The following is an 8,583-nucleotide window of genomic DNA, read 5'->3' on the forward strand; positions in this document are numbered from 1 at the left end:
AGGGAGCCGCCTGAGGTGATGACAAGGTCTGGAGAAATTGAGCCACTTGACGCTGGGTAGTCTCTACTTGTTCCAATCGAGCCATGATGCCTTGAAGAACATCCGTCATGGAGGCCTGTGCTTCACCCGATTCCATCGGGTCAGTGCAAACTGTCACGGCTAAAGGGCTGGATGGAGTCGTGTGGTGCACAGGAACCGGAGACGGACCAGGAGGAGTAGGATTGAAACGTGCAGGTTTAATAACGGATTTCATAAATGATAAACTTCACTCAAATACTTCTTTAAGTGACAGTTGGAATAAATTAAATAGAGTCCAGCACAATACTAATAACGGGCAGGGAAATCTGGAAACGTATACTTGGTGAGCCAGAGTACATAGATGAGGATCCGGAAGGAGGTTGATTTGATGACAGAAGAAATGGATCCGGATGACTGAAAGATGATGTAATGAATGAGTTGTATGAAGGAGGACAGCGGGAAGCTGTGCAGGGTAATTCTGGGACACAAGCAGGAACAAGCACTAGGTAGGACTTGCAGCATTGGTGTCAGGAGAAAACTTCCTTGTAGCAAGATGCAGGGAGCAAGGCACCAGAGTCAGGAGAGAAAGAGCCAGGATCCGGGAATCAGCTAGGAGTTGTGAATGACTCCAAAGACTCATTGCACTGACACTGAACAGCCTAGGCAGATCCCCTATATCCCCAGGGGATGGCTGCCATTGGCTGTCAGCACAGGATGAGGAGGGAACCTCCACTCTGGGCCAATCTGTCTCCTGCCCTCAACCAAGATGGCGACGCCGGCCTCCCGGCACCACTACTGCTGCCATCCCTACCCAGAGCTGCCGCTACCCGCACACCGCAGACCGGAGCCTGCACACGCTAGCCGGCGGCGGGCGCGGACGGGTGAGTACTGTACCCGCCGCGCTCCGTCGCGGCTACGTGTGACACCAAGAGTAACTTTGTTAATTGTGTGGTATTATATTTTATATCTGTGCCATTAAATAATCGTTATTTTTTTGTATAGAAATTTATTTTTTACTGTAGCACTGCTTCCACCTTCTTTCAGTTTTTTTATTAAATATAGGGAGCAGCAGCTTTGACATGTGACAAGCGCTCTAAATTAACCACAGTTAATTCTTCTTTTACCTACATATATACATCTATATTTTTATCCAATTTATTTTTATTTCTAAACAATATAGTAAAAGTGATTTATATCTATACGTCATCTGTCCATATTTATGGTTAAGATTTAGCCATACATATCAATTACAGTAAATCTATATAGGTGTCCTCCCCCCCCCCACCACCACCACCACCCCCCACCACCACCACCTTGTCTGTGGCCCCACACACAGTATTATTATCCATCATTTCTATCCCCCTCCGTTTGGGAAACGAATACAGAAGTTTCCAAGGATTGCTGTGAGGGTCTTAAGACTCTTGGTGAATAGGCAAATATATCTAAGCTATATCATATCGTACTGACAATATCCAAGCGCCTTACAGGTTGTTGTTGTTGTTGTTGTTAAATAAATAAGTAGATTCTGATTGGTTGATAATGGCAACATCACATCTTCAATTTAACTCCAGTCTAAGTAAATAAACCCCAACAGTCCATATGTAAGTATTTCAATAGTTAAGCAAAGATAGTTAAATCAGATTGGCACTACTGAGAGCTCTCCTATTTGAATTTTAAGATTCAGGTTAGCACATAAATTGCAGTATGTGTCAAATGTATTAAACCTGGTGAAGTGATAAAGTGGAAGGTGATAAAGCAGCAGCCAGTCAGCTCCTGTCATATTCTGTAACCTGGCAGTTGGCTGGTGCATTATATAACCTTCCACTTTATCACTTCACGAGGCTTAATACATCTGGCCTATTTTTCTTGTATTCCATAATACCAGCTACCTAGGGTGCCAGGATCTCAGAGGGGGGCAACACAAGTCTGCCTGTCACAAAATGAAGGATGCCCATGAGGAAGACATCTTTGTACTAAATGCAGGTGGTGATTGTGGATCTTCTTAAACACCACCTCCACACTTTCATTGAGGAGCTGGAAAGTGGGTATTTGTGGCATTGTGTGGTTCGGGGAAGGGGTGGGTGCAGAAGATTGAAGTGTTGACTAGAGAAGCCTTACATCGGCCGTGCATAATACTTTCCATTGTTCCATGAAAACGTATAGTAAATGTTATTATTTAATAATAATACTAATATGTATAGACTTAGCAAATGTGTGCATTTTTATTCAAGTCATAGGAAGTTAGATGTTTGTCACTATTGTTTTGTCATCACAATGGAGACATGATTTGGCACTACTATAATGTACAAACAGTACTGACATTGGAATCAGTGTTTCGATCAGGGGGCAGCTGTTAGCAGCCGCAAACACACAAGTAGCAATGGGCACGTACAGTATGTGAGCAAACCCAAATGGAAAAGTTGATCTCAGTGTGATTCCAATTATCAGCCCCCTCTGGCAGATAAAATTGTCAGCATACACATATCTAATTAATATTGTAGGATGTTAAATGTAAGTCATTCAATCATATCAAATAGAATTATTTCAAAGGAATATGAGACGCAGGGTGACATTTATTAGAGATCGATGTTGGGTTTTTGGCGATTTTTTTTCGCAAAAACTGCCGTTTTTTCATTTTTTTCCCAAATCGACTACTTAATGGGTGGCGATTTGCGGCATAAATCGCACTTTTTTTTTTGCCTTTAATTCGCACTTTCTGAAGTGGCGATTTACAACATCGCATCCAGATGTTTTCCCATTGAAAAAGATACAAATCGCTAATTTAATGTCTGCCGCATTTGGAAATCGGCAGCAAAATGCGATTTTTCCCCCCCCAAAAAATAGACCAAGCAGAGGGTGGCGATTTGCTTAAAATCGCCAGCAATTGAGCGTAGAAACGGTTAAATCTCTCACAGGTGACCCACATAGCACTTACTAACTCCCCTACATATACCCCCACATGATTATGGACATCTGTGAGGCTGTTTGAGATGGACATTTTGCAGAGTGGACTGGAGGTGCTAGTGTGCGAGCTGGGGCGTTTGGAGGAGCTACGCAGGAGGGATGATGCTGCCCACCAGATCCAGGTACCCCGACCACTCCATGCTTCTCGTCGGTACCGTGCTAGGGTTACCTGGACTCCCTCTCTGATCAACAGGTGGTGGACATGTTTAGGTTGAACCGACAGAACCTGTTGAACTTATATGAGCAGGTGAGAGATGATTTGGACCCTTGTGGGGGGGCCAACTATGCAGTGTCTGGGCTGCAGAAATTAATGTGTGCCCTCCACTTGTTTGCCACAGGCTCCACTCAGTCTGTGAGCTCATGGGCCTTGGGGGTGTCACAAGCCACTTTTTCTAAACATTTTTCTCAAGTGTTAAATGCATTAAAGAAGCTGTGGCGCACATATATCACATTCCCACGTTGTGAGTCCGAGTGGCAGGACCTGAAGGTGCCATTCTATCGGCTCTCAGCATTTCCAAATGTGCTGGGAGCCATAGACTGCACCCACATTGGGATTCAGGCCCCGCACGTGAGGGAGCATGTCTATGTGAATCGCAAGGGCAGACATTCCCTCAATGTGCAGGTGGTCTGCGATGCCAACTTCAGAATTCTCAGTGTGGTTGCAGGCTATCCCGGGAACTGCCATGATGCCTAAGTCCTGCGGCACTCAGCTCTCTGGGACCGTTTCCAAAATCACACCATGCCAGAGGGCTGGCTACTTGGTAAGTCACTTACCACTGTTTACATAATGTTTGCTTACCTATGTCTTTCCCTTTAACATCCATGTGTGTAACCTTCTATTCAAGAGTCATTTCTGTTGTAATTGTTTATACCAGCCCAAACAATATACTGTAGTATAGGCTGCTACTATTATGTGCAAATTACCCACATGATATGTGACCACACAAATACCTTTACACGTTAGGTGACTCAGGATATGGGTGTCATTCGTGGCTCATGACACCTCTGCGGAACCCACAAAGCCCTGCACAGCACCGCTACAATGCTGCACATAATGGGGCAAATGTATTAAGCCTTAACAACAGATAAATGCAAGGGTGATAAGGAGAGATAAACGTCCAGCCAATCAGCTCCTTACTGACTTTTTTCAAACACAGCCTGTGACATGGCAGGTAGGATGTGATTGGCTGGACGTTTATCTCTCTTTATCACCCTTCCATTTATCTCTTGTTAAGGCTTAATACATCTGCCCCATTGCTACCCGCAATGTAGTGGAACGCACCTTTGGGGTGCTAAAAAGCCGATTTCGGTGTTTGGACAGGTCAGCAGGTACACTGCTATACCACCCTGCCAAAGTGGTTTTGGTTGTCCAGGCTTGCTGCATGCTGCATAACATAGCTTTGGGTCAACCAAATTATGTAGATGTGGCCACTGCAGCAGTCGTGCAGGAAGCTCAAACTACTGATGTTGTAGTGCGAAGTACACGGAGGGGGGATGTGGTTCGTACACAGATGATGATAAAAAATTTTACATGAACATTCACTGCATGAGTGAAGAAAAAAAAGAAAGAACATGATACACATGTAAATGCAAACAACATTATTCATTTCTGAATACAGGCCGGGTATTAGCACCCTTACTACTAGTGGCACCACCACCCCTAGTACGGACACTACGCCGTGGGGGAGTAGTGGGGGACCCACTCATGGGTGTGAAAGACACACTACTACTTTGGGTAGATGTGGTTTGTTGCTGACCTAACCCATATGTGACTGCGTATAGGGGGCCTCATTGACTGGGTGTGCTTGGTTTTGTGCAGGTTCCAACGATGGAACCGTCTCAAGGATGATTTCACTCATGTTGTCCATATTTTGCATGGGATCCGTAGGTTCAGGCATCGGTTGTGAAGGTAAAAGAAAGATACCCAGCGCAAATCAGTCCAAAAGTGTCCAAAATATCAGGCCTAGTCCATAATCTTCTCATATGTGTGCAGCTTCAAAATAGGGATCCAACCACGGCTCCCACGGAGTATGCTTGTAAAGGAAAAAGAAATTGAAGCGCACCAGTCAGCAACAGGTAGGTACAATTTTTACTGATATACAGCTGACAAACATAGGTAAAAACATATAGGAATAAAAACTTCCCAAATGGAAAAGGCGGTACAGCAATACCAGGTGTCGATGGAAACCGGACAGCAGTGATCAGTTGCGGACGGAGCACCGGACAGCAAATACCAGCCACGACTTCCACAGGATACAGCGGACCAAAGCCAGGACGTCTGCAGCGTCAGGATAGAGTAACCACGCCCAACGCGTTTCGACTACGGTCTTCGTCAGGGGGTGTGAAGGTCCTACAAATGAGAAAAGAGTGGTAAGTATGCTATGCAGATTGGTGTATGGTGGGTCATGTTACCTTAGTTGGAATGGTTAGGTGTTGCTCATGCATTATGCATTGGCACAGGCTACTGTGGTGGGGACAGCCATGTGTGAAATGTACAATGTGTTTGTGTAACAGTATGATATCTCACCTGCAGACTGGACAGTGTGAACAATCGGATGTGGCTGATGTTGCTCAACAGCAGGCTGGGACTCCAGAGATGGAGCTGTTTGAAAGAAGAAGACATTTTCCATAATGATCATTTGCACCTAACCTAAAAACTTTACCAAAATCAAACTTTTTTACTCTGATATGATTACATAAGGAATGTGAAGACTTTGAACTGAAGTGGTTATTTCAGTATTATGACTGTGAACAATATTTTTAATCCACTTGCAAATAACAGGAATGACCAGCAGATTACACATGTAAAAGTGACTGTAAAGTGCTTTCCAACTACCCAGAGGATTGATATGGATTAACAATCAAGTACACTGCAGCCCTACAGTGATTAGGACAGCACACATTCTTTGGATCTATGGAACTACATAACCCAGAAAAATGCACAGTCCATTATTTAGCAATGCAAGCTAGCAAAATGTGATTTTGCTGGGATATGTAGTTCCACACACAGCAATCTTTTGGACACATAAAGCATACCACCATAATAGCATGCGCACATGACATAGCAAAATGTGTAGTTGACATGTGTGGACACTTACCAGTTGGCAGTGGAGTGGGGGGCCTGTCTGTGTCGGCAAAGTGGATACCGGGAAGTACCTCCGGTGGGATGATTTGGCGTAGCAGCCTCTCATAGGCCTTAAAGCGGACTTCCTGCCTAGGGCCACCTCCTGTGCGACAGGCCTCTTTCTCCTCCAGGGCAAGCTTGGCTTTGAGGAGGCGCTTGATGTCATTATATCATTTTTTGACGTTGCGCACACTCCTCATGTGTGTGCTAACTGCATTTACCGCGGAGGTGATATTGTCTCACATCCCCTTCTTTCTTGCCACACTTGTGCGGTGATGGTGAGGACCAAGTAGGCGGTCATACAGGGGCAAGAGTGCACGCACCAGGGCCATATTCTCCTCATAAGAGAACCTGACTTTCCTCCCACTAGCTGTACGAGCTGCATCATCCTCCTCCACATTTTCAGCCTCACCCTCTTCCTCCTCCTCCTGTCCTGCTTCTTCCCCCAGCACCTCCAAGTCTGCTTCATCTGCCTCCTGCACAGGCCAGTCCACCTCTGAGAAATCACCCTCTTGCAGCTCCTCCTCTGTGTGCCTGGCACTCTGTTCCTCCTGTGAGGACACATGGCTTGTGCCTGCTTCCTCCTCATCCTCCATAGCCACCTGCTCAGCTTCCACCATGTGGCCTCTCCCTGGCGCAGCTCTTGCTGGGAGCATGCTGGCTCTCCCTGTCCTGCCTCTGCCAGTGCTGCCTCTCACTCCCCTACCTCTCCCAGTGGTTGGGGTATTTGGGCCCAAGCTGCCTGTCCCTCTGCCTCCTCTGCACCTTATCACTGCTCCTCTCCTCTCCATCTCAAACGCCTTACTCCCTTTCAAAGGGTAAAATGGCGTCTGCGCCCCTTTATATAGGGGGTGTGATGCGTATTGCAAGGGACTAAGGTGGGCCAATAGGTTAGCATGTTGTATGGGCTGATCAGGTGTATTGGTGTTAATCGCATTCCGGTTGGCCGCAAATACGCACATGACCTAACCCGGAAATCGCACTTTTATGGCGTATTACATCGACTCAATTCGCACCTTATCGCCGTCTATCGCCATCTATCGCACTTTTCATGCGGCATTACGCCAGCCATTCAATACGCGATTTCTGGAAAAAAAGGCGATTTTAAAAAATGGCGATACACGGCGATTTGAGTTAAAATCGCATTTTCTGAAAAACTGTCAACACAATAAATCTCGCCCAATAGGTCTCATGCTGAGTTATATATAAAACATGGAAATAGTTACAATCCATGCCCACACAAATCTGTAAGCCTACAAGTGCATGCAAATAAGGTTCTTCCATCTCCATGAACTTGAAGAAGTGGTAAGTGTTACACACAGGCCAATAGTTGTAAGGTCATCCTTTTTGTAACTGAGAACTAAGGCAGACCCACACATTGAATACACCTATTGTTGGAAATGTTGTGTGTGCAGGTGTTGATATTACAGATTTACATATGTACACACCAGCACATGACTCAAACTATGAACAACCATAACCTGTGATGTTTGTCTATTGATCAATAATAGGTACAGCTATACTTATGTTTACACACTGGTTGTCATGGAGCAGAGCTTTAGTGTAGTGCGGTGTCATACAGCTCATCAACTGGTTAGTGTATGAACTCACTGTTTGGTGGTGCACCTACACTGTAATCGGTACTTGTTTCCTAGCAGGGCGCCCAGTACACTTAATGCTTACTGGGATATTCTCCGTAGTGAAATCGCATCGCATGATGCGTTATAGTAGCATGCGATACATGCGATGCGATGTCCATATAAAGTGCACAGGAGTGCTTATACAATGAAATATCGAATCCGATCTCAGTGCACCAAATGCGATGCGATATTTCATTGTACAAGCACCCATGTGATGGTGGTTTACAATTGTAATCACCTAAGCCATCGTTTTGAGTCACCCCCAGTATCAACGCCACCCTGAAGCGTGGCGAGCGCAGCAAGCCCTGCAAGGGTGGGGCGGAACGATTCCTACGACCTTTTCATACCCCCACTATTCACGTCGGTGTGGAGTTGATGATATATAGTGTGGCGAATGCAGCGAGCCACCGAGCCCGAAGCGTGGCGAGCGCAGCGAGCCCCTTGAGGGGGTGCGGAATACATTTAAAGTAATTTGCGTCCCCTCGCGGGGCTCACTGCGCTTGCCACGCTTTGGGCTCGGTGGCTAGCTGCGCTTGCAACACTATATAAAGTCAACTCCACACCGACGTGGATAGTGGGGGTATGAAAAGGTCGGAGGACGCGTTCCATCGCCCCTCACCATGCTTCGGGGTGGCGTTGATACTGGTGGGGTTTTAGGAACAGGTTCTACTCTTCATCTATGGGAGTCATGGAATCCCAAGAGGGAGAGTAGCACCTGTAAATTGGGATCCTGGCTGTCGGCCAATTTAACAGTCGGGATTCCGGGGAGTGAAATCGATGCGATTTCACTACATTTGCGTACGTAAGAAATCTGGGCGCCCTGCTAGGAAACAAGTA

General features: G+C 46.0%; 1 long non-coding RNA gene across 1 annotated transcript; it reads left to right on the plus strand.

The window, feature by feature from the left end:
• The first annotated feature begins 4,845 nt into the window (after positions 1–4,845).
• Positions 4,846–5,633, plus strand: LOC146059002 (uncharacterized). Its single transcript, XR_014470090.1, has 3 exons — positions 4,846–4,891; positions 5,330–5,352; positions 5,516–5,633. It is a non-coding gene; the product is annotated as an uncharacterized LOC146059002 (long non-coding RNA).
• Positions 5,634–8,583: the final 2,950 nt, after the last annotated feature.

The sequence above is a fragment of the Crinia signifera genome, chromosome 2 (genome assembly GCF_055691185.1).
Source record: "Crinia signifera chromosome 2, ASM5569118v1, whole genome shotgun sequence".
In the NCBI taxonomy this organism is placed as follows: domain Eukaryota; kingdom Metazoa; phylum Chordata; class Amphibia; order Anura; family Myobatrachidae; genus Crinia; species Crinia signifera.